Source organism: Episyrphus balteatus, chromosome 3 (assembly GCF_945859705.1).
Source record: "Episyrphus balteatus chromosome 3, idEpiBalt1.1, whole genome shotgun sequence".
Classification (NCBI taxonomy): domain Eukaryota; kingdom Metazoa; phylum Arthropoda; class Insecta; order Diptera; family Syrphidae; genus Episyrphus; species Episyrphus balteatus.
Genome location: NC_079136.1, coordinates 52,651,870 through 52,679,681, shown reverse-complemented (window position 1 = coordinate 52,679,681; position 27,812 = coordinate 52,651,870). Strand labels below are relative to the sequence as shown.

Genomic DNA, 27,812 nt, shown 5'->3' with positions numbered 1-27,812 from the left:
CTGGAAATTCGACATGGTTGACTTTAAAAAATTCTAACTTCTCTTGAAGGCATCTTTGAAATGAGATTGATACGTCATATGAAAGGTGAAATAAAAAGCTTTCACATATTGAAATTTGATCGAGTTAAAAAAATTCTAGCTCTTTTTGTAGATGTCTCATAGACCTGATCTATATATATTTTTTGAGATAAGATGTTATAAAAATTTTTATAGGTTGTTAGGGAAAAAAATGGAATTAATGACATGAGTAGATAAAAATTCATGTTTTTTTTTGCTTTTTTTGATGAAAATGATTGTTTTCAATAAATTATTTTTATACTTTTTGCGCATTGTAAAAATTTAAAAATGGTTTTATTCTTAAGAAGAAATACTTGGCTTTTAAAATGCATAATTTTTTTTGTAAGCTTTTAAAATAAAAAAAATAATATAATGAGAAAATAAAAAAGGTATTTTTTTTTAGCTTTTTCTTGTAAATTATGATTGTTTGAAAAAAGTAAACGCTTCAATTGACTCATTTTAAACAAAAGTACACAACCTGTTTTCTGACGACGTTCTCACGACGTTATCAGCCTTACAGACAACCTCTTTTTTTTTTTTTTAAGGTACAGATACTATGAAAATACTTTGCCACGAAATTATTATCTTAAAATAAAAAATTAAAAATTAAAAAAATAAGTTGAAAAACTAAAACCTTAGGTACTACTCCATTCGATATTAGATAGACGTGGTAACCTTCCTAATAAAAAAAATTATATTCCAGCAGTAATAAGTGGTAGATATATGAACTGAAAAGTGAACAAGGTTATTGAATAAACAACTTAAGATGAAAATATGTTCGTGTTTCATACATTTTAGATCGTCATGACGACGCGTCATTTTGGTAAAATAGTCAAGTTTTAGTTTTTTAACTTTTGTATTATTATCTTAAATTAAAAGATCATGTACCTAAATAAACTGCTATTTATATCATATTTTCTTCAGATTTTTTATAATATACGAAAGCATCAATTTTTCATGCTCTAGTGCTGATACTGTAGTAGGTACTATAGTGCCAGATATTCGACTGGCTTGCTCGAGACCATACAGAGTTTTTTTTTCAGCTTGCATACCTTTCAATTATTGTCACCAGAATTGAAGCCAGAATTGCGACCTCAACATTTTTTAAACCAACTTGATAAGTAAGTTCGTTTGTTCAACCTTTTTCCATGTTTGTTCACCTAAAATTTTTGTTTGTCCACACTTCGAAAAAATTTTAGAGCAAATTCTATTTTTAGGTAGTCTGAAAAATGTAAAATCGTCTAAAACCCTCAAATTTTGTGAGTATGAAAAAAAAAAAGAAAAAAAAAAGCAATATTTTTTCCGATTCGAGTTCTAAATACGTACAAAATATGATCGTTTTTCCAACATTTCTTTGATATATTATTTATTGATTGAAAAGCAGAAAATTTACAGTTTACCAATTTTTCTCATATTTTTGCAGAAAATTTACAGTTTACCAATCTTTTTCATATTTATAGCTAAATTCAATGAAAAAAAAAAAAAATAAAACTTCTTTTTCTACATCCAAATACCCAAAAGAATAGTGAGCAGACAAAATGTATCGAAAGTTGTTGTCAATCACAAAATATCCTTATTTACCGTCTACATCACAGCATTTCGTAGTGTTTATGCAAAGTGTTATCCCTCAACAGCAAAGCAATTTGTTTAGTTTTCCCATCTCATTTCTCAACAGACAAAAAACAAAAAAAGATATACCCCAACAACTACTGTACTGACTTAAAAAGATTCATGTTAGCAAGTCAAAAGAAAAATGAAACATCACAAAGTACAAAACAAGCTGTTACCGCATACCAAAAACTGACTACAACATAGACAACAGCGACGATATTGCTGCTGTCTCTGTTGAAGGAATAGAAACCCAAGCAACAGGATGCATTGCTCATCTCTCACAAGAAATATATATGCACTCTTCTCATGAACAAAAAAAAAAAAATAAAAATAAATAAAAAACATACGATACGAGACATGCTTAATGCCAGTGAATCTTTCTAATCCCACCTCCATATACCCAGTTGTTGAGTGTCTCCAGTCTTCCCCACTTTAACAACTAAAAACATAGAGAAGATAAAATATGAGAATAAGAAAGGATAAACACCACCAATACACCCACACCACATCCTGATGATACCCAAATGCATCCCTTGGGGTTTTTTTTTGCAATATGAAGTATAGTATCCTGTGATCCAGAAAATTTATGCTAACAAACGTGTGAGAGGACCAGCTCAACGCAGTACAAATGATTGCCGTCCTTCAGGATCTAAGTATTTCAATCATTTCTATTTTTTTTATTTTATTTTTTTTTTTTGTGAGAATTATGAAAAAGGACCTTTTATCATTGAGTGATTTGTCGGAAAACCAATCAGACTATTGAGGAACCATGTCTCAAAGGCATACAGAAATCAGTTTAATAAGCTAAAAAATCTTAGCCCGAAAAAAAATATATTTCCCTTTGATCATCGAAATCGCAAAGCAGTTATTTCAAGATTTTACATCTTCGAAAGCTGCGGCGGATTTTATCAAAATTATCCGTCTAGAAATTATATTGAACGTTTACTTAACTTTGATGTTTTGTGAAAGATCGTTTCTTTATCAAACCTAACTGAATTAAACTATTATAAAACCCAGCTAAAGTTTTGAGCGCAAAATCATTCCGTATAATAATAGTTAAATCAATGTGGTTTTCATTGATTTCACGTTGTTTTATGGTGGCTTTTCCCTCAGTGTACGGCAAGTATATTGGTTTTAATATCTCGCCGTACCTCCCATTCAAATTTTCAACCAAATAACTCAAAAATGGCTCTAACGATTTTGATTAAACTTAGCAGACGTAATATTCAAAGCGATTTCAATAAAACTGCATTTTTATTTTTTCCAAAAAAGTCAAATAACAAAATTTTTTTTTCATAAAAAAAAAAAAAAATTGCCCTTAATGTCGCCTCTTCCCCAACATCAACAAAATTTCTTTAACATTTTTGTCTTCTGATTACACTAGTCAAAAAGGTTTTTGCCAAAAGAACCAAAATATACTTTTCTAGTGGTTTTTGGGGTGCTGAATCCGAATCTGAAGTCAGAAAAATTTAATTGGCCTTCATTTTTGAAATATTTCCGTTAGAAAATGTCAAAAAACGTACTTTTGGCTGTTTTCGAGGTTATGTTTTTATGTGGAGTAATTCATTATGAATAAATTTGTAACGGTGCCTATAAGAGATAGTTTTATTCTTTCAAAATATGTTTAAATCTTTCCGATATCTCTTTTATTGCCCGAGATTTTTAAAATTTAAGTAGCGGTCTTTGAATCAGAAACAACACTGGCCAACGAAATTAAAATTGTTTTGCCACTACAATCAGAATACACTTTTCTGAAGGTTTTTAGGTTGCTGAATTCGAATCCACAATTAGAAAAATTCTATTAGCCTTCGTTCTTGAAATATTACTGTTATAAAATGCAAAAAAAGGTTTTTTTTTTATAACGGTTATATTTCAAGAACGGAGGCTAATAGAATTTTTCTGATTGTGGATTCGAGTTCAGCAACTCAAAAACCTTCAAAAAAGTATATTTTGGTTCTTGTGGCAAAAATTCTGTGACCAGTGACATAAACTTTAGATTAAGTTTAGTTTCTCTTTGGCTTATTAAATGAAACCACTTAAGATATTTCGAGCAATACAAGAGATATCGGGAAAATTTAAACAGTTTTTGAAAGAAGAATATCTGTTCTTATAATAACCGTTACAAATTTGTTTATAATGAATTACCCCACATAAAAACAATTATCTTAATACATTTCTGTCAACGTAGATAGGTATAGGTTTTGTGCAATTTCTCAACATTAGATTTTCTCAACTCCCAAAAACTGATTATATTAAGGTGTACTTTATCTAGTTGTAACTTTGAAAAAAAAATCAAATATTTTTTTTTTGTTTTTTCATATTTTGAATGTAAAAAGGTATATTTAAGAATATTGTTCGAAAATTTCACATTGATACCGCAATTAGTTACGGAGAAATAAGTGTGTTTTGTGAAGACGTTTTAACTTAGTTTACATGGTTCCCACAATTTTTAAACGCGTTCTTCTCGAAACGGTGTTTTTTGAAAATGAGGAAAATTTCTCCGGCTGAACCGATGAAATTTTCACAATATCTTCTTAGGTAGATACTTTTTCCAGGTATTGAACGAAGGAATAATTTTTCTAACAATAATTCGATTTCTTAAGTCACTTTAAAGTGAAAATTTTCTTGAGAAATAACGTTTTTTTTACTTTGGGAAGCCGCCATTTTGTGAAAAATCAAAATTTTGACTGTTCCTTCGTTCATAACCTGTATTCATCTATTTTAAAAACGAATCTTTTGGTTTTTCTTATTTTTAAATAATTTGGATCAGAGATATCTTGATCACCACCAGAAACCTTTTTGTGGAAGTCCTCTAGGACATCTACTGCAAAAATAACGGAACTCAGTATTTTGGTAAATACATCGCAAATTTTTAAAATACATTAAATTCTCTATAATGTCAATTAATTGTAGAATATGTATTTATTTATTAGAAAGCCTCTTCATAAAAATTTCACGAAAAAGCACGATTTTTTGCACTTACAATAGATATAAGAACACCTTAATTAAAAAATGCATTTAAAATAAAAAAAAAAATGTATAATAAAGTATAGTATGAAATAGTAGGTATAATAGGTATCAAGGGGCACGGTAGTGCCCAGCCAAGTTCTCTAGCAACTTTGGCACTACACCCTTATTTACAGGAAACAACTCAGGCCATTTTCGACCCCTCTGTAACTTCCACACCAAAGATGCCAGAAATTTCAAACTCGCTACATTTGTTGAGCTGGTCAAACCCAAACACCTCACAAAATTTCAGCCTTTTACGATGAGTAGTTTCTGAGATATAGGGCTTCAAAAATCGCAAAAACCGTAGGTGACTGACTGAATCACTCACTCACTCACTGACAGATCATCAAAATTATGGAGAACTTCCCGTTAAAGTAGACACTTGAAATTTTACACGGTGATAGGACTTGTGGTGTATACAAAGGGAAAAATCGAAAATTTAAGATTTTCAATTCAGGGGGCGTGGCAACCGCCAATTTCCGCTGAATTTTCATCAAATATTATAGAGCACTTTTGATTATCGTAGAATATTGAAATTTGGTAGAATGGTAGAGCTGGTAGTTTATACAGAGGAAAAAATTTTTAATTTGAAAATTTCAGCCAGGGGGCGTGGCAACCGCCCATTTCCGCTGAATTTTCATCAAATATTATAGAGCACTTTTGATTATCGTAGAATATTGAAATTTGGTAGAATGGTAGAGCTGGTAGTTTATACAGAGGAAAAAATTTTAAATTTGAAAATTTCAGCCAGGGGTCGTGGCAACCACCCATTTCCGCTGAATTTTCATCAATTATTATAGAACACTTCTGATTTTATCGTAGAATCTTGAAATTTGGTTGAATAGAAGAGATGGTATTATTATTTAAAATTTGAAAACTTTAGCCAGGGGGCGTGCCAACCGCCCATTTTCACTGAATTTTCATCAAATATACATAGAGATTTTCAATTCTACAGCCATATCTTGCAAAAAGCAGTGAAATCACAACAAAAACATTACTGTTAAAAAAAGAGCCAAGTTCTCCTATGTTGAAATTATGCTGGCACAAAAAGTACTGAGATGTAAAAGTGTGACAAGTTCTAAAGTTTGGGTTCAAATTCGTATCAATAAAATTTTGATTGTTTACTTGGCAATTTTTGAAATAACTTTAAAAATCGGTAATTAAAAGAAAAATTATGTTATGATAAATCTCTTGGTGGTCAGTCATATGAGTGGTATTAAGTTAAGACATTGCTTTTTAGCATGTCAACTGTTAAACTTCGCAAAAGCGAAAATTTTTGAACAATAGAAGTTAAAGTGTGATGACGACTGACACTTTTGGAAAAAAAAATCATAAAAATCGGAGCGGTTTCCGGTTTCCTAATTGCTATTTCTTCAAGTTTTAGTTATTCCACTAAGAAATATGGTATATGTTAATCTCGAACAGTTTGAAATTCATACTCATTGAAATGCCCAATCCGAAATACTTAACTCTTTAGAACTTATTACCAATATTTGAAATGGAGATAAAGTTACTGTGTAATATTTTAAAATCTTTAGAAGGATAGAAGAATAAGTTAAATTAGCAGTTCGTAAGTATGGTCTTTAATATTAATCCATTTGTTATCTGAACTGAAGTTTTTCAGCTAGCAATGTTGTTTCCTCTAATATTTCATCCTTTTTTCTTCAAATGGCTACCTTCTTTAGTTTAAATAAAAAGCTTTTAAACTGAAGGCTATAATAATTTCTTTTATAAAGTAAAAAAAATTATATATATAATTCTTGATAAAAATAAACTTAAACATAAAAAAAGGCTCCATTTTGTCTTAATGCAGTACTGTTTCCATTTAATTTTTATGTGGTGCTTCTGGTGCTACTTCCTCTGTGGCCTTCAGTTTTTGCTCTTCTCTCAAGTTTCTTTATTTTCATCCCACAAGGATAAAAAAAATTTCTTCTCGTTTTTTTTCTTACTTTTTTTTTTATCTTTTCCTCTATTTTTTTCATTCTACACAAATAAATTCATTTCTATAACACATTTTCTAAAGATTCTATGCAACTTTCCTTTATCCCGGAAGTGTTTGTTTGTGTGTGTTCGTCGTTTTGTGGGCTATTTTTCGTCCAATCTGTGTCAGTCCTCTGATTGATTGCCCCATTCTTTGAATTCTTCTTTAAAGAAAAAAAAAAAAAAAAAAAAAATTAAACAAAAGAAGAAAAAAAAGAAGAAAAGGAATCAAGAAACGTTTTCTACTATTCTATAATAGCATCGGTTTTGATCTCAAGGATATTTTTTTTAGTGATTGTTGTTGTCGATTGTTATAGAAAGTTTAGAATTGTGGTTTTGAAAAACGATTCATTATAAAAAAATTTAAATGAAATTCAAGATTTCTATTTTTTTTTTCTAAGACTTTTCTTGTCGAAGCTTAGTGGTTTCTTTTCATTCAAATACCATTGACAATTGACCCTTCCCTTCAAGCTCAAGTGCAATATAAAATTTCTTATCTCTTTTTAATTTTAAAAATCGATAAAATTATTAGAGTTTGCGATATCAAAATAGGACTTACTTAGAAAATTTTATAGAAATTTTAAAGAAAAATTTGAACTTTTTTCTTTAAAGCTTTTAAAATTTGATAAAAGTTAAAAAAAATAATAATCTAAAATATCTTTTTATCTTTTTCTTTCAGACTAATGTCAGTAATGATGAAGCCAAAAATAATGTCCTTGGGCACAAAATAAAATAAAAAAAAACCTAACCAAGTAAGCATAACATTCATATCCATTTACTTTATGAATATAAATATTTTTTTTTGTTGTATTTATATCCAAATCCATATTTAAAATGAAATAAATTGTTTGATTCATAAAAAATAAAAAAAACTCTCCATGCGGAACAATATTTCAAAGAAATACAAATACAATATTCACAGCATCAGGCAGCGTAACTGAACTCAACTCAGCTCATAGCTTTTGCTTTTTTGATTTATTTCGATTAAGAATTTTTGTATTTGTCTTAGAGAAATCCTTTTGAAGTTTTGTATTTTTTTATACTCCTTATATTTTTGCCTTTTGGCAAATTTTCTATTAGAAATTCAGAGAATTATTTATGTTCTACCATTGAATGAGTACAACGAGTACGAGTATGTGCTAAGAACTTTGTGAATATTTTGGAAAGAGTGTATACGAGTGTATCATGATTCATACAAAAAATACAAAAAAAAAAAAATAAGAAAAGACATTTTTAGTGAGTGTTTTAGACGTGTTGTCGTCTTGGTGTACGACTACAAGGAGAACGAATAAAATGTATGTTTGTACAAAATAATACGGAAAATTGAAAAAGTTCAGGGACTTAGGAGTATAGAGGATTCTATTTCGTTGACACGTACAACACGACTTCCGTTGAACGTGCTGTTGAAATGCAATAAAATCCATCAGGGTCACCAATGGCTTTTTAGAAAGCTAAATGGAACTTGAGTATGATACTTTTTTTTTTTTTGTGGAGCATGTTTCAGGAGTCTTATCATATACATTGCCTACATATCACTCAATAATATATTTTTTATATGTTTGATATAAACAGTGGTATGTAGTTGTTTTTTGACTTCAAGACTCTTCTTAAATTATTTAGAGATTGATTTGATTTCATTTAGATTCTGCACATGGTGACACTATTTTCAATTCTATAGTGTTCCTTTTTAATAAGCAAATTTAAGTTAACAAGCTTGCAAGAAAATAGTTCAGCAGTAGCCTAGTTCTGTTCTATTTTATTATTGAAAAATCCTTGCTATCGAAAAAGTGCGGTCCTAACTCATAAACCAAACCAATCAGTCAATCTTTGTGGATGCATTAGCTTTTCAACAATCAGTCGTGTTAGAGAAGATATACAAAGCATAATTGGCTTTTAACCCTCTGTCGACACATGGGTGCGAATTTGGCACGACAAAAATTAAAAAATAACAATTTTTAAAAAAAGTGGGTGCAAAAAAGACTCTTAATAATGGTGACAATTTATTTTTTTGAAATTTTGAATGCAATATTCGAATTCCTAGGAAAATTCTACATTTATTTCATATGCGTATTCTCTATAAAATATGAGACATAAAATAGTTATAGCGACATCAAAAAGTAGAAGCCAAATTCGCACCAAATATCACGTCACAAAAATTAGGTGTGCCTACAGAGTAGTGTGGTCCACGTTATAAGGCAAAAAAATAAACCATATAATTCATTAGTTCCCCACCCATTATTTTGCTACAGACATCAATACCAACATATGCTGAAAGTTTTAGCCTTCAAAACTAAAAGGAAGAGGGCGCTCATCAGCTTTGGAATATTAGACTTTGTTACCCTTACCTTACCCTTAATATCTGATTATATCGTATTAGGACTTGGCTTGAGGTTGCAATTTGGATTAAACATGATAAACACGCATGTTCCCGACAACCAAGTAAATGATTTTCACGTTTCTTTGATTTTGAGTCATTAGCTCGTATTTCATTGATTAATTCTGTTTTGATAACTTTAAGCAAAAAATACTTACAGACGAATTTAAATGAACAAAAATTATTATCTGTGAAAATATCACTTAACTATTGGTTTTTTATGAAAAACTTTACCACATCATAACTTAATTCACTTGATAAATCAAAACAGGAATTAATTACTAGGCATGAGGACCCAGCTATACCAGCATCTGAGCAAAAACTTTGAGCCTGTTGAGCGCCCACTTACACTTCACCTAAAAAGCTGAAATTTCACGTGTGTAATACAAAACACATATGCAACCAATTTTTGAGTGGGGAACAACGGAAATGTAAAAACCAAAAAAGTGGACCACCCTACTACGGAGGGTTAAGATTTCTCGAAAAAGAAGAGAGAAATTTAAAAAACTTAAACTGATTTTAAAAGAAAAAACATACGCAACTCCACTTTTATCAGTTATTTGAGATTTGAAAAAAAATTAAAAAAGTTGTTTCACGTGCAAATTTTAATCAAAATCGTTATGGCCGTTTCTGAGCAAATTGCAATTTTGTATGGTAGAGGTTCTATAAGCGAGATATAAGGTGTTCAGAATACTAATTGGTCAAATCCTCTTTTCTATAAAATGGATATTTTAAAGTCTTAAAAATAAAGTGTTTCGTTTTTGATATATGGAATTAAGGAAATAATTTCTCGGGATACAAAGCTATTTACCTGTGAAATATTTTTTTCAAAAGATTGTTTAGTTTCTGGGAATTGTCAAAATTCTGTTTAATGCACAAATTTCAAATGGACTTGACATGTTATTATTCTGAACGCCTCATATATAAAAATACAAAAAAAAAACAACATCTGAAATCAAACTGAGCTCTAAAACAAGTATATATGCAATTTCGTTAAATAAATAATAAATATCTAATTACTAAAATCGGTATATGACAAAAAAATTTATTAAGGTATATCAAAATATGAACTACATATTTTAAAAATTTACATATACATCTATTTATTTCTTACAATTTTTAAGGATAAAATGTATTTAAATTATATAAAAGAAGTTTTTGAAAAGTTAATTAAAAAAATTACACATCTATTTTTTTTTTCTTCTTATCTATTATATATATTAAAGTTTGGTTTTGTGTACGTTCGCTAACCAGCCACACCGGCTGACTTATTTTCTTAATTTTTTTTTTTTTTAAATCAAAGAGGAGAAGGTTTAAGCCAAAAAAAATTTAAGATTTTATAGGGTAAATAGGGGTAACACGACATTGAAAAAAGAGGCTATTTTCTAAACGGTAAGTCGTAAAGAGTTGACTTTTTTCTTAAATGAGAGAAAAATTTATTCAATAGTTAAAAAAGGTATTGAAAAAATTCAAAAAAAATTTCAGAACCAAGTTGTGAAGGTTTTTTTTTTTTTGCAGACCTTCGACAAAAGACTTATTACAGGTACGCAAAATTTTGCACAGAAATTTGAGTTACACCATTAGAAAGATATTAAAAAAAAACAATTAGGGGTCTAATACGGATATTTTTCATAGGCCCTGTATTTTGAAATACAAATTTTTGAGAAACAACTAATTTTTAGGGACATTTTTGAGTAGTCTTTTATTTTTTTTTTTTTGGAATTTTTAAAAGTCTGCAAAAAATCTCAAACTTACAGGAAATATAGGTTCTAATCATGCGCATGAATGAGTATTTGGCATAGGCCACTTTTGGTAAAAGTTTAAAAGTGAATATTTTTAAGTTTTGATCCTCTTTATCATTTAAAAATTAACTCATTACAGGGTCGAAAATTAGAAATAAATACAAGAAATGGCGTAACGAAGTCCGCCGGGTCAGCTAGTATATGTATAAGTTATCTAAGAAAAATGTACTTTGAATAACAAGAGTTATTAAGAGCTACCCGGTCGTGTATTTTATTCTGAGTCAATTTTCAAGTTGTCATTTTATCGTAAGTGGCAACATATTTTAATGAAGATCTTGATCTTTTTTTGTTCTAAAAGCCTTAGGTATTTGAGACATTGTTGTTTGTATTCTTGAAAAATTATTAAAAAATGAATTGTATCCTATTTATTGTAATTAAAATAATACAATTAGGTAAGTTATTCTTTTTTGCTTTTTTTTTCTTTTTTTTTTACAATTTACATACATATATATTTTATCCACTGTAACTAGTTCTTCAAAGGTATAAAAGCAGTGAAAAGTAGAAAAAAGTACCTACCTGATTGAAATCAGTCAGTGAAAATTGGATTAATTATATAGATTTCTTTAGAATGGGGTATAGTACAGGAAAGATAGACTTTTTCGTGGAACGAAATATAGGATGGCTGAATTTTTCAAATCTGAAAGAGGGGTATTAGAAAAGCTTAAGTCCTGGTTTTCGGGACGCCAACCGAAATCCACCGTTTTGAAAAAAGAATTATGTAAATAATACCGGGAATGATAAAATCTTAAAAAAAAATCAAAAAAAAAAAAATAAATTAAAACAACATAACCTCAAAACTATTGCCCACTCAAAAAAATAATGTATTACAAAGAAAAATACAATTAAATTTCCAAGAACTTTGGTCTGATAATCATTTCTATAGGACCCATAGTTTTTGAGATATAGAGCGATTCGGGTTTTCCAAAATGGCGGATTTCGCCAGGTGGGTGGCGTCCCGAAAACCAGGACATAAGCCGTCCTATATTTCGTTCCACAATATGCTTCTTTTTTTACTAACTTTCCTGTACTAGTAGTGAAAAAAAAGTACATAGTAAAATTTTTATAAGTTACAAATCAGTCATAGTGATTTTCAAGTTATGACGCACTTTAAGGTCAAAATCTCTCACGCTATTTGTAAATTAATAACTCAATCAGATGGCATGTGTCAAAAAACCACACTCTCCATCAAATACAATACTATACCTAATCTAAAGCTGTCTATTTAGGTATCCCCGTTCCATTTACCTACTGATATAGACGCTCATGAACTACAGATAAGAATATGGCTCTCTTGGTTTTTGTTGTTGATGATAACACAACACACAAATACAACAACAACAAATACTTCGCTGATTCTCTGCTTTTTAGTAGTTCAGTGTAACTCATCCGAAATAGTTAATGATGAGTGAATATTAAATTTCGATCCCTAAAAAATATCAAAATACTTTGGACCTTTCAAAGCATATTCTACACATAAATAATTCCTCGTTCGTGGTTTTTAATTAAAATTAAAATTTAATTAACGTCAATCTTGGTTGGTATTATTTTCTAAAACCCAAACAAAGAAGAAAAAAAAGTAAATCTATCTCTCTGTGGTTTTATACCAAACAAACAAAAAAAAAATTACATTAATGAACTCAACCAAGAAGAAGTGAGTGTACAATAATCCGCATCCACCATCAACTTAACGAAGTTAATCGATAAAAGTAAGCTCTCTCTTACAACAATCTTGTACCTTTTTTTTTCGTCGCCAGCCACATTTTTAATTATTATTAAATCCATCTTATCGGAGTTTTTTTTTGTTTTGTTTGTTTGTGTTTTAATGTTTTGTTTATGTACTTGTGTTACAACAACAAAGTAAATAAAAAAAGTAAACAAAATTAAAAAAAAGTGCTTGTGTTCATAAACCACGAGTGATAAAAAGCATTTGGAGTAAATAATTGGGTAGGTATTAAGATTTAATCAATCTTTATAGTCGTTATAAGAAAAAATTATAAGTTGATTGCAATTTTTCCTGACAAACCTCAATAAAAAATATATGGAATTAAATATTTCCGGTTAATGTTGTATTAGACTATCAGAGTGACATTTGAGCTTTGAGTTAAATGTTAAGGTCTAAATGTGTGTTAAACTATAAATAGGAGCTAATTTTAAATGGTTCCATTATTGATACATATACATATAAAACCAAACCAAACTTTAGAACTAGGTTAACTTTTACATCTCAGTACTTTTTGTGCCAGCATAATAGTTTTAAGATAGGAGAACTTGGTTCTTTTTAACAGTTATGTTTTTGTTGTGATTTCATAAATTTACTAATGCCAAAAGATTGTCTAAACAATTTATAAAAAACAATTATATGGGAGTGAAAGACAATCTTCCATCATTTAGGCAATAAATGCAATTTTCTCACAAACTGACTTCAAACACAAAAAAAAAATATTTGAACACAACGGCAACACCTACAATATTTAAATATACATTTTTAAAAGCTAGAAGCTCATTCATATTTGTAAAATTAAAATTAAGTAAATTGAGGAAAGGGTTTTTGAAAAAATGGTAATTAAACTCAGATTTTTTAATAAAAAAATTATTATTGAACAAATTTAAACATGTCCTTTTTAAAACTTTTTCGTAAAATAAAATGCATTTATTTTTAAAATTTTTTAAGGCCACATTTATTATTATTTGAAATTATAAAAAAAAAATGTCAATATGTATTACAATTTATGAAAAAAATTAAAAAGTATTTCAGTTTCGAACAACTTTTTTTAATAGGTAAAAGTTTTGAAAAAAAAAATTAACTAATTTTTTTTTCAACATTAAAATATAAAGTTATTTTTTCATGAATAGCCCTTATTTTTGAAAGTAAAATAGCAAAAGTTTAAAGTTCTTATTTGAAAAAGTCTTTGATTTATGTAATCAATTATTTCAATGCAAAAATTCAGTTTTTATCGAAAAATCCAATGGTTTCATTTACTAAACATTATATATCCCTACTTAAAAATTTTGAATATGAACAAGAACATTACTATTAACTGTAACTCTGGTATCCTTCATTTATGAAAAATAAAGCTTGGCAGCTGAAGGACTTTAGAAATAAAAGATTTATTGGGTTAATCTAAGCTATAAGGACTTAAGATGGGAAAAAAAAATTACCATCGTCACGTATATGATACTCCAATCGCACTCTGACTTAGTTGTGTTGTCTTGAAGGTTGCGTGGTGATGTCAAAACCATTCAAAGTCATCAAGTCAAACGAAAATTTTCTTCTTCGTTTTTGGTCGTCATCATTTTGTTCTACCTCACCCCCCTCTACCCTCTACTAGCCATCCTGCCTGTATTCATTTTCTTCATGGCAAGAAAATATTATTATCTTAAATTTCCGACAACTGTCAAAGACAATTTTTCATGTGTCGTTTTGTGTTGTATTAAACTTGACAGCATGCTGTGGAATTATGTCAGTCGCGCTGCTATATAAATACAAGAAACACATTACGTGTGCTGGTGCTGGTGCTGCTGCTGCGACCGAATATATCAGAAAAGTCCTTCGCCTTGAATACGTTGTATAATACTCCAACATAATATAGTAAAAAAGATTCTGAAAGAGAAAGAGTGGAGACAACATGTGATATGTCCTTTTGTATATCCACTACAAAATCTCTATACTCCCCCTGTATACAAACAAAGTGGATAAGGGGGGGAGGACATGTGGAGGAGAGTTTTCCTCTGAAGGATATTTTCTATGCAAATGTATACAAGAGTGGAGCATGTATTTATTCTCATGTACTTTATTAAATTATGTCAAGCGTTATGCGTGTCGCATGTCTGTCGAATGTTTAAACAAGAATATTTCCATTTCAAAGGACTTCTCACACAGCCATCAGCCAGGAGTCTGATGTGAGATGAGGTGAGGTTGGTTTGGTTTGGTGGATTCGTTTAAAAGCCCACACAATTTTACAGTGAACAAAATTTCAGTTAATATAAAAGTTTACTTTGAAAAATCTAGAAAACACTGAAAAAGTTGTATTTCTAGTACCAGTTAAAAAGGCTGTCTTAGGAGAAATGTCCTAGTAAATGTTTGATAAATTTTTACCAAGCATTGAGTAATTCCCGTCCCCATGAACTTGCTTTAACTTAAATTTTCAGAAACTTTTTTTCAGAATTTCAATATAGAATTTCATTTCTTGATATGAGAAATATTTTTTTCAGTGTAGTCAACCGAGTTTACCTGTTCCAATGTCAATCCTTGGTTTTTTTTTCTTTTCTTTTCTTTGCAATGATATTATATGTTGGGAAATTTTCTCTCCTTGAGAATGGGTTTGGTGGCAATGGCTGCTTTATGGTTTAATTATTATAATATTATTTTTTTTTTTGTTGTTCTTATTTCGTTTAAAGACCCAAGAATGAGTATGGAATTTGCGTTGATTAATGCGTTATAATTCATATTTAATTTAAAAGACAGCATTTAATGAAATCTTAATTAATATTTATAATGCACACAAACCTTTGAGGGAGAGATTTAACATAAATTGTTTGTCTGTGCGTGTGTGCGGAATGTATTTTGAGGTTCATATTTTAAATTAACTACAAGAGGATTTCTAAGTTTTTGTTTATAATGATTGATTTATTGATGAAATTTGTATTGGATAATTCATGCATAGGTTGATTTGGTACAAAAGTGAACAAAAGGTAGAAGTTGCATTGAAAAATGTTCTTCTAAAGTGTTATTTTTTTAAAAGTATTTGCTTTGTTAGGTTATATTTCAGATTCTGTTGTTGACACTTGTATTTAAAAATAAATAAAAACAGCTTTTCTAAACTAAAAAGATAAAAATTATAAATTAAAAAAAATCATGAGGTTTTTCTACAGATCTTATCTTGTCAGAATATGACATATTACTACCAAGCAAGCTTTCAATGCTATAGGAATTTGCTATACTTTTGCAATTTTTTTTTCCTAGATCTTATCTAGGTACTAAGGTGAAATAAAATTATACAAACTAAAATCTAATAATATCCAAAAATGGAGATATGTATTTCGCCTGAGTTTTAACCTCACCGACTCATGCAAAAATGTACCGATTCAAAAAAAAAAAACGCGTATACGCCACAGTGAATTTCAATGTTAACATTTTTGTGATTATAGAAAACAGAAAAAAGTGAATTTAGACATTGTTATGGTACACAGTATATAAAATGTATTATGAGGATAAATACACAACATCAAAGAATTAAATTCAAAAATATTAAATTTTATGCAAACAGACCTCCGGACTTCAAATTCTCATTGCATTTAAATCTACTATCTGTTTACTTTAAAACCTTTTAAAGTAAACTTATTTCATCTTCTAAGAAATAGTTAAGAAGTCATTTCTTGCCATCAGCACAAAAGTTATAGATTCTTAGAAAATTTAAATAGACACAAAAAAAAAATTGAAAATATGCAATGCAAAGAAAGTTCCTTCTCTTCTTTCCAAGAAAACAAATATTTGGGTCTTACTTTTCATAGAGAGAACAAAATTCTAACCAAAGTCAACACTTTCTCTCTATATCTGCTTCAAGTGAAGCATTTACTTTGCATTAATTACAAAACTCACAAGGACCCGTTGACATGGTCTTGCGTATAATAATCTTCAAGTTGAATTATTTCCTGCGGTCGTCGAGTAGGATGGCAAAGGTTAAGTTCTATTATATACCCTTTAAGGACTCTTAAGATCCTCCTCAAACCTATATAGCTATGCAATAATTAATTATATTCCTGTTAAATACTTAACTTCAAGTATTCTCTTCTTGTTTTAGAAGTGTGTTTACATCCTTCTCCCTCCTTTTTTCAAATATGGTTAACCTACAGAATAAACAAAAAAAAAAAATAAATATCAATCTTCGAGAGCCACCATCTTATCTTGAAAATACTTTGGGTAAACAAAATTCTATAATGTAAGAATAAGAAGTATAATACAAGAAAATTCATGTGGTGGAAAATTTTGCACAATAGGTGATTTATTATTGAAATTTTCTACGCTGAATTTCCGCCTAAAATATTTCCAAAAGCATGCAAAGTTAACGTTCTGGGAAAATTCAGCGTTTTTTTCTTTACTTATCCATTTTACGAGATACACTTAAAGAGTTTGAGATTCTTTTTTTTTTTTTCTGTAAAATATTATCTGTATGCTTTGGTTGCGTTGGTATGATTTGTGTGATGGGTGGTTTTACTTTGAAAAGTTAAATGGAAATAGAGATACATTTTCTAAAAAGTTGGCAAAGCTACCTGTTTCGAAAAAAAAGTTTATTTTTCTGAGAATTTTGGAATCTTTTAAATTACTTTCGGGGGAAGAACGAAAGTTTATACTTCTTTTTTTTTGCATAAGTGCCATATTTAGTCTTTCTGCAGGGTGTTGGATTTTAAGAGGATGATGAATCAACGGGTGTCAAAAAGTTTTTTTTTTTTGAAAGCTTAACATTTTTTCATATGTGGAGTTTTTTTTTTGTGGTCTGGTAAATTATGAAAAAGTGTTAAGGTATTTTCATAATGAAACCATTTTCTAATTTTTTAGAAAATATTTAATTTGGTTTTAAATCATTTTTTTTTTTTTTTTTTTGAAAATGGGTTGATGAATTAATTTGAATATTGATATCAATATATTTTACTAAAAAAAAAAAACGTTTAAAAAATTTTCAAAACAAAAACTTTAAAAATTCGTTATTATACCTGCATTAAATTCAAAGAAATCCCTGTTAAAGAAATTCTAACCCTTTAAAAAGAAAGAGTTATATTTTGGTATATTTCTTTTCAAATTAAATAAATATTTTTCGTTTGTGAACAAAGCCTTAAAATTCTAAGGAGTTTTTTTATTTTAAGGACCCCAAAAGGTCCCAAATTGACCCAATAAAATAATGTATCCAAACGATATTTTAAAAAATTCCCCCAAAAATAAATAAAATAGGTAAGGCCCCAACTTCTTCTGACCTTTTTTGGAAAAATGAAATGAAACACCATTTTTTCTTTTTCATAATGAACTTTTTTTAGATAATGAAATAGCACCCCAAACTAACAGAACCATCTTTATGGATGGAACTTTTTAAATTGTTTCTCAAGGATGTTTCAAACAGTTGTTGCGACTTGCGATTTATTTCAGCTATTATATTATATTGAAAATGTAAAGATCTTGCAGCAAACCATCATAGAGTCTACAATAAGCGGTAATTTTTTGGGTCCTAGATAAATGGAATTTCACAAAAGTTTTTTGAAAAACAATTTCGCATAGAATTTTCATGTAAATTAAGATAAAAGAAATAAGATCTCAAATTGTTTTTAAAATAAAATGAAATTAAGCCCCAAAATTAGTGTTGGGATCTTTTTTCATTGGGGTCTTATTTTATATTGAAAATATCCCCCAAAAACAAAATTTAACAACACCCCAAAATTTATGAAATTTCATTGCTGTTGTTTTGTGTGTATTTTTGGGACCTTATTTTATTTTTTTATTGAAGCCTTATTTCTTGGTCGCGGAGCCATCCAAAGTATGTCCCCTTCATCGCATTCATTATACATAAAAGTATTTCAAACATAAATGTATTACTTTCCTACACAACTTTACATCCTTTTATATCAGTAAAACCTTTTAATTTAAAGTTTTAGTTGTTTTTAAATTAAAATTTGCTTCCGGGCAAACACGTTTTATCTAAATATTCTTCTCATAACAATATGCTTATATAATTCACCCTAAGTTAATTTATGATAGTTTTTCTTCGGCAAAAAAATATCTACCTACGTTAAACTTTCATGCACAGAAAAAAGAAAATAACCCCTCTTTCTATGGAAAATAACCGTTTACCCTATTTCAACCAACTAAAACATCTGTTGCTGACAAAATTAAGTTTGTTTTCGTTATTTCCAACGAAATATCTTCTCAAAGGCTTTTCTTATAATGCCTATTACTCTCTCATTCCACATCACTATCTCTCTGCTGGGGTATAAAAAGCAAGACAAACAGCTCTCGGCAGTATAGGCAATTTATATACCCTTTTAATATTGGTAGCAGTGAATCTTCATTTGCTCCAACAGAAACGCACTAATACGACGCGAAACCACACTAAATCCACTCATCCTAACCCCCTCAACCCCCCCCCCCCCCCCATGAAATGAAGACTTAAATTTTTGGGGATGTTAGGTCGTTGCCGTCACCATTGTTATTCGTCCTGTATATCCTGTTTAATATTCCACTACTAGTGTCGATGTCGATGTTTCAACATTATTGCCAGAATGCGTCCCGCATTTTACCCCAAAATATATATCTCTACCCCAAAATCCGCAGAGTAAAAACAAAAACAACCAAGATAATAGATATCCATATCCACGTTACCATAATTTTGTGTAGAACAAAATACCATAGTCTATGCAGGGGGGATGTGTCGGGGGGGGTGAGATGGATGGAAAATATTTGTTTATCTCTCGTTTATTGATGGCAAAAGGTGAGCCCAGGCATAAACTCCCAAAAAGCACTCTCCCATTCCTCTAAAACAAAAACTGTTACAGTTTTCGTTCATTGTTTTCGTTTTTTTTTTTTTCAACTTTCTTTTTGTAGAAAGAGAAAACTGAACTGAACCCAGGCTTGTTACACTCTCTCTCTCTATACAAATTGAGGGTGGTGGTGTGTGGGTTTTTTTGTGTGCCCTTGAGGCTTTGCAAAATTGGCTCAATTTCTCCCTGTATGCACTGTATTGGTGTGAAAAATGATCCACTCTCGAAAGAGGGTATGAGTTGTCTGGGGTTGGGTTGACTTGGGATGAGAGTGGCGCGGCTGGTGGTTCTCGTTTAGGAGGGTTCTTTATATCACATTTGAATTCTTTTTCAGCATGGTGAGGTAAAAAGCTTAGAAAACCAGGATGTTGCCGGTTGTCTGTTATATGTGTACTATGTATAAACGTATTTCACAGCAAGAGTGAATATGGAGTGGGGTGGACGTGGGCGTTTAGTTTCACCTGCTCCTTTAATTAAAGTCACTTAAAATGTTATCCACTTCACATGTTACGTGTTGTATGGACTTGGAACTCATACCTAAATGAAGACCTGCCTTGCCTATGTTCGTATATAAATTTTTTCTTTCATTTTTTTATTCGTCCTTTTGTGTGTGTTTTATTGCCGCATTCAAGGAGTATACGCAATGGCTTAGAAATATTGTAGGAGTTTTTATATATTAAATTTATGCTCCCCTATACTTTCATTGCCAGCAGAAGCAGAGTAAGGGTTTTATTTTTGCTCATCATTTATTGTGTGGTATACGAGATATTATGACGCCTACCCACGACACAACGACGACGACGACGCACGCGACGCGTCGCACAGCAAGCCATATAAAAGGAAGGCAAAATACTGAATACTCTTGATGAGGAAATGAGGACACTTTATTATTATATCACACTCTTCTCGGTAGGGTTGAATCTGTGTATGTGGAAATTTCTGTAGGCGTTCGAAGGAAAGTGATTAATTTGTGTGCGTTGTCGGTTCAGTGAATGAAATAAATGAAATTTCCGATGGAAAATTTTACTGTGAAATGATGTGTTACAAATATATTTTTTTTTTTCTTTCAAAGATGAGGAGTGTCCCATTAACACACAGGAAGTAGGGGTGTACACTCGAAAGTAGAGATTAACAAAATTTTTAATAAGTATTTTAACATCATGAATTTGGTAAATTTCTTTACTTAGATTCTTTTATGAAATTTTCCTTTAAGGGGTCTGGTGTTGTCTTTTTTGAAGATATCTGAGAGATATGGTACTGATAGAGTGATAAATGTCCACCGATAGCGTAATGGTTAGCACGATTGGTATATGACGCCAGAGGTATTGGTCCATTTCTTGACGAAAAGTCATGGAATTTGATACACTGAAGCATACTTTTTTTTAATTCAAAATGGCGGATCCGAAATGTCGAACAGAATACAGGAATACTGCTAGGGTCTACGAACTATCTTCCAGAAGAAGAACACCCCAAATCCAGAAAAATTTAGAATCCCTAAAGCCTTTATTAAGGAAAATCTAGAAAACCCAAGATCTCGAAAACGCAGAATCTCAAAAAATAAGAATCTTGATGGTGGAGTAACTAAAGCAAATTAAGCTCCAATTTTGATGATCTTTTTTTCAAACGTCGGTCGGTGATTAAAAATACTTGAACCTCTATAGATTACAAATTGCCAATGTTTTTTTTTCTTAAATTAAAATTTATTAAAAAAATAGTTAAAACTTTTATAAATTAAATGATACCAACAGATTCTCTAGGTTATTTTTTCCCAAACTGACTTCAAACACAAAAAAAAAAAAATATTTTTAAAACAACGGCAACACCTACAATATTTAAAAACACATTTTGAACAATCCAGAGGCTCAATCCTATCTGTAAAATTTAAATCTACCAAATTCAATGAAGAGTTTTTTGATAAAAAATGGTCCTCAAACTCAAAATTTAAAAAAAAAAAAATAAAAGTTACTTAAAAAAAATTTTAAATTACTTTGACTTTGAAGAAAAAATAACTTTATATTAAAATGTTCGACTTTAAAAAAAAAGTAAGTTAAATTTTTTTTTTTCAAAAACTTCTATTAAAAAATGTTCTTCGAAAATGAAATACTTTTAAATTTTTTTCAGAAACTGTATCTAATACATTTTGACATTTATTTTTATAATTTAAAATAAAAAAAAAATATGGCCAAAAAAATTTTAAAAATAAATCCATATTTTATTACGAAACATTTTTAAAAACGACATGTTAAAAATTTTTTCAATCATTTTTTTTTTTCAAATTCTGAGTTTAAGGACCTGTTTTTTTATTTCTTAGATAATCTTTTGGCATCAATTCATTTATGAAATTTAAGCAAAGTTTTTGAAAACACATTTTTTTGTTCACAATTAAATTAAATTTAAAAAAAAAACAATAGGGGAGAGCAGGGTTAAAAGTAACAGGGTGTAAGAATTAACAGCTAAACAAAACGATATTCCTTTCAATATTAAGAAACGCGTAAATGAGAAAAATGCTCAATTTTTAGATAGTGTTTTCCAAAGTGTTACATTTGGCTCCCCTCTCCCCTACGGCAACAGCTGCAATTTTTAACCTACTTACAGGTAGAGGTTAAAGTATTTTTCATTCCCTAATATTGCCAATTTTTTAGCTTTACTTACTTCACTATGAATGGGATCCTAAAATCTTGAAAAATTAGACTTGAAGCTTTAAAATGTTCAGTTAAACATAGTTAACAGAGAATTTAATCCCTTATTTTATGAACGAAAGAAGTTCTTACAGCAATCGTTTTGCTCTAATCCTGAAAGAGTTTATACCAATGAGATAAGGCTACCATAATACAAAGCTTATTCAAATATTCCAATAGAACAACATTCAACAATCCTGATCTGGTAAATAACAAAAAGCCTATTAATTCGTTTTGACGTCAAGAATCAATAAATAACTTTGATTGTGATGAACTGCCGACTCAAGCCCTCTCTGAATTCCAAAATGAATCCTTCAATATTTGAAATAATTTGTTTTGCACAAACTTCCCTTCAACTAATAACAACAATTTATATACACTGCCCTTACTAAGGACACTCATTTATCGCTACAAGAGATTTCTAACAGACCTACCTTTGTGATTACTTTCTCGCCCTCATCGCACTCTTACAAAAGAGAAGAATAAATATACAAAAAAAAAAAAACTTCAGAATAAACAAACAAAATTAAATAGCTTCTTGATTAATGACTGCAATTTGTTATCACAGGCTACAACTACAACAGCGACTCTACTATCGCATCTTGGCTATAGAAAATATCCTAGGTAAAAAAAGGACAAGGATGAGAGTTACTCTATATACCAAACCTTTTGTTTGCTTTGCTTTTTTTGTACTCTTACTCCATCAACTACTGTTCCTATTAGGATAACAAGCCGTCCTTTGACTAAGGTCCAAGCATAAAGAATGGCACTGGATAAATACAGACACAAAGCGCAAAAAAAAAAGAAATACCCATAAACAACACGATGCACACATACATAATTCCGCAATGGAATCATTTGAATAAGAAGGCGAAAAAAAAACGGATATGCAATTTAGAATGTCAGTTGGAGAAACATTAAAATGAAATTACGCTTGCTTCCTGACCAATTCTTTTCCGTCCATTCCCGCCAGTTTCATTGCGAGAGGAAGAAAACTATGAAAGAACTCGCTGGGAGGGCAAAAGGAGGACTATGCCAAGCACTATGAAAAATTACGCGAAAGCTTTTTGAGGTCTGGCCAGACGGAAGTTTTTTTATGTGATTTTTTTCTTTTTACTGTTGAACCACAAATATTTAAAAAAGTATGGCTAACAACAACAAAAATAAACACACTGTGATGGAGCAGAAAAAAAAAATCACGTCAGTCGCTTGGAATTTCATTATTTTTCTTCTGCGACAGACATTTTTATTTCTCACAACTAAAGTGATTATGGCTCTTTAACTATTTGATGTGAGCGATTTAAGTGAAAGGAATATAAAGCTATTACTCAAAGTGAATTATTAATCATGGCTTTGGGTTTTGTTTTTTCTCATTTTTTCTCTTTTCATTTTGAGAAGGAAAAAAACTTGTGCATCTGTGCAAAAATGAGAAATCACTTTGAATGACAGACTTTTTTATTTAACAAAAAAAAAAAAAAAAAATTGAAAAAATCAGTAATTTCTCTTTAACATTTATATTTTAAATGAAGAATATTATCGAGTTTGATGGATCTTGGTGAATGAGAGATTTTTGATATTTATTTATATTTAACAAAAATTTGTTTACAAAGGAAAGCATTTGAAGAAAAAATGTTTTTGTACTATTCATTTGGAAATTGGGGCAGGTTTACGGACGATGATTTTACGTGATAACATCGTAAGAGAACAGGTTGTGTGCTTTTGTTTAAAATGAGTCAATTAAAGCTTTTATTTATTTCAAACAATCATAATTTACAAGAAAAAGCTAAACAAAAATTAGCTTTTTTCTTTTCTCGTTATATATTAATTTTTTATTTTAAAAGCTTACAAAAAAAGTATTAAAATAATTTTTTAAAAACAATCATTTCTTATGAAAAAAGTGAAAAAAATCACTTCCATCACCCAAAAATCCATTTTTTTTATATAAAAACCTATACAAAATTTTATACCACCTGAAAGCTTATTGCTTCAGCTCAAAATATATATATATATCGATCATGTCTATTAGACATCTACAAAAAGAGCTAGAATTTTTTGAACTAGATCAATTTTCATCAAAAAAAGCAAAAAAAAAAAACATATAATTTTGTCTTCTCACGCTATTGAATCAATTTTTTTCAATGACAACCTATACAAAATTTTATATCATGTGAAAGCCCATTATTTCACCTTTCAAATGACGTTTCAATCTTATTTCTGCGATGCGTAGAAGAAAATTTAAAATTTTTTAAAGTCATGTCGAAATTCCAAACTGAGATTACGGTACTTCCCACACTGGTGGCTGTTCATGATCAACAGATCTCCACCGGTGTTTTGAGGTATTTCGCAAGTTTTTTTAATTTAACATTGTTTAGCTTGTACTGAATGTATAGTTATTTGTGATATATCAAATGAAAGGTAATATCATAATGCTCAATAAAGTTAAATCAAATTTGTATTTGCTCTGGATCAAAAGATATTATCTGTTGCAAAATAGAACTTTATTTAACGGTTATCTCAAAATTGTGTTTAAGAAATTGATTGAAATTTTGCACAAATATAGTCCTGTCTATTATCTATCTACAATATAAATTTAAAAAACAGTTAAAAACGGTCAAAAAACTTGGGACGAAAAAACTTGTTTTTCCTGTTATTCGGTCAATTTTAAAATACCAAATTTTTGCAAATGTATGCGCACGTTCATAGAGTCTATAAGTTTGAGATTTTTTGAACGCTACGAAAAATTAAAAAATATATTAACTCACCAAAAAATACCCCAAAATACGAATAGGTGTTTTTCAAAAATTCATATTTCAAAACTCAGAGACTTAAAAAAAAAATCTGTATTAGACCCCTGTTTTTTTTTTATTATCTTTCGAATGACGTTTTTCAAATTGTCAAACAAAATTTCCCCTACCTATAATCACTTATTCGTCAAAGGTCTACTTCATGTTTTAGTTTTAGAAAACCATTTATAACTTGGTTTTGAAATTTTTTAGAATTTTTTTCAATACCATTGTCAGGAGTTAAAATTCCGCTTAAATTCTGTTAATTTTAAGGTGAACTTCATTTCATTTTAATGTGAGTTTTCATCTAAAAAAAACCGACAAAATTAAATGGTGCGGGCGTGGGCAATAGTTAATTTTTGGTCTTCAAAAAGTGATTTCAATACAATTTTTTGTAAATGTTGTTTAAATATTGACTCTTATCTATCAAAATTGAAATTTTTCGACATCGAGTTCAACCCACCACTATGAATCTAAGATCAACAATAGTTAATTCCATCAAATAACTCGGTACCAGTTCATTTTACGAAAAAGTAATGACAAAGCTGTGAGCAGTGTTGCCGCTGGAAAAAATCAAAAAGGGGCAAAAAAGGGGCCCGAGACAAAAAAAAGGGGCCAATCATAAAATTTCGTGAAGCAAAATAAAAAAAAATATATAAACATCACCGAAGACATGGGTATCATAAACTTTTAATAATAAAATAAATTAATAAAAAAAAAACAAACAATACAGTCCTTGACAAAATATGTATATGCAAATATACTTTCGATATTTATACACTAATTTGGACTTTGGTTTACCCAGTTTTCATGATCTTCCCCTAAAGGAGCCAAACGGCAACACTGGCTGTGAGTACAATAAATCCTTTGAATAAATTTGGCATACAAAATATAGATTCCTTTTTTTAGCTACCTATGTATAAAATTTAAAAATTAATGCCATATCCTACCACTCAGCATTGTACCCTACCAGAGTAAAAATAGAAATTGAATTTTTAAAGAAAAAAATAAAACAAATTCTTGACCGCCGGAAAATTTCGCCGCACCCGTTGTCATTACTTTTAGGTAAATTGAACTGGTACCGAGTTATTTGATGAAATTAACTATTGTTGATCTTAGATTCAAAGTGGTGGATTGAACTTGATGTCGATGTCGGAAAATTGCAATTTTCATAGATAAGAGTCAGTTTAAAACAACATTTAGGTACAGATTAAAATAACATTTATAAAAATTGTAATGAAATCACCTTTTGAAGACCAAAAATTCCCCGTTGACCGGCACTAAAAAAAGTTGATTTTGACAAAACTGACAAAATTCGAAATGCAAGATGTTGAAAACCGTAAATCCCACAGAGATGATATTAGACACAGTACCTTTTGGAGATTTTTTTGACTTTAAGGCTGTGGACCAACAATTTAACCAAGTTAAAAATTTGCAATTGAACTAAAATAAACTTTTTAATAGATTTTTATTTTTTTAATTCGAATTCTATTCCAAAAAAAAATTGAATCACATTTTTGAGACACAGATATTAACATCAATATGTGCTTTTTTTTCATATCGAAACGTGATGACAGACAGTTTTCTTAACATCGCATTTGAATTAAGAATATCAGAATCTTTCTTTCTTTTAGAAAAGTTTATATAGGTTCGATGAAAAATTACAAGTATAAAATTTTTTAATCTTTATTTTAAATCATAGTTGGCAATAATATTACGCCCAAATAGAAAATTAAAAATTTTTGAAATTGTTGCTTATTTTAAAATTAAAAGAAATAGTACCTATAAAATTTCTCATAAAGTGATTTTTCAAGAAGCACGAAAAATACCACTGTCCAGCGCAATATAGAAATATCTCATTTAAAAAGCACACGTACCTATGTGGGAATATCAAGTGGGTACAAATAAACTTAGCTTTAAAAAAATTAAAGCTGCCAACTCATTTTTTGGGTGGTCATTGATCATTAAAATACATTCTTTTGATTTTTACAAAAGTGTTTACTTGAAGTAAACTTAAAGTATCACAATCGCATGAAAAAATAGGCCTAGTTGACCTTTCACTTATAAATAATTTGTTCGGATTGAATATCATCTTCATCAAAAAGTTATTCTCATTGAATAAAATTATCAATTTCAAAAACTCTCAAAAACTCAACTTCCATTTTGATAATAATTACATCGCTCTCATTTTTACGCGTTTTTGATTTACTCATACAACTACTATGTATAGTTTTCCTGTATTCCTACTCAATAACTTTCTTAATTCAAACGTTACTATTAACAACGCCAACTCCTGATGGATGTTGAACAAAAATTGTGTCAATTTTGAATTGTTTTTACAGCCATGAAAATTCTAAAGGGTTTTTTTCAAATTGTTTTTTGTTTTTTTTTCTGTTGTTATGACAATAAATTTATATATCATGATTTATCTCTACCGCATTTGTACATATGCAGAATACTTGTATATCTACATTGAATGGGATAAAGAAAAACCAAGGGTAGAAGGGGTTTTTTGTATTCCACCATCATCACTAACACCAAATAGTATAGTCGTCATTTTTTCGAGTTGAGTCGTTTTCAATTTTATGTATTTTTTCCCGAGAATTGTTTTATTTTATACATATTTTTTGTTTTTTACTGTGATTTACTTTTGTTCATGTGAGTTTTTTGTGTACCACAAAAAAAAAAAAGGATCAACAGGGAACTCTGATGGTATATCGTGTATCGGTCCTTTCCTCGTAGTTGAAAAAAAAAAAAAAGAATAAACATTACATCGCCCACATCACTACTTCAATAGCTGCTCTCGCTCCATACTGAGAGTATATGAATTTCAATTGAATTCTTTTCCCACCAAGCCAATATTTTTGTGTCGGTACTAAAACAATAAATCTAACCAACCCAGTTCCATTGAATTCTGGAACCACCACTTCGTTCGACTCCAAGCCACCCTAGTGTTACTTTGTGGGTACCAAAATCTACCCCCGCACCATATTGA

The 27,812-nt window shown here is 29.6% G+C and overlaps 1 protein-coding gene across 3 annotated transcripts in view; it reads left to right on the top strand.

Moving 5' to 3' along the window:
* LOC129916958 (uncharacterized) overlaps positions 1-27,812 on the top strand; it is a 140,744-nt gene that overhangs the window by 28,378 nt on the left and 84,554 nt on the right. Inside the window, exon 2 of one of the 3 annotated variants that reach the window (XM_055997219.1) lies at positions 7,337-7,409. The gene's annotated coding sequence lies outside the window, so the exon portion shown is untranslated. Of the gene's footprint in view, positions 1-7,336; positions 7,410-11,720; positions 12,540-12,721; positions 12,778-27,812 lie in introns of those variants that run through there. The other 2 variants (XM_055997220.1, XM_055997221.1) reach the window with 2 other exon arrangements.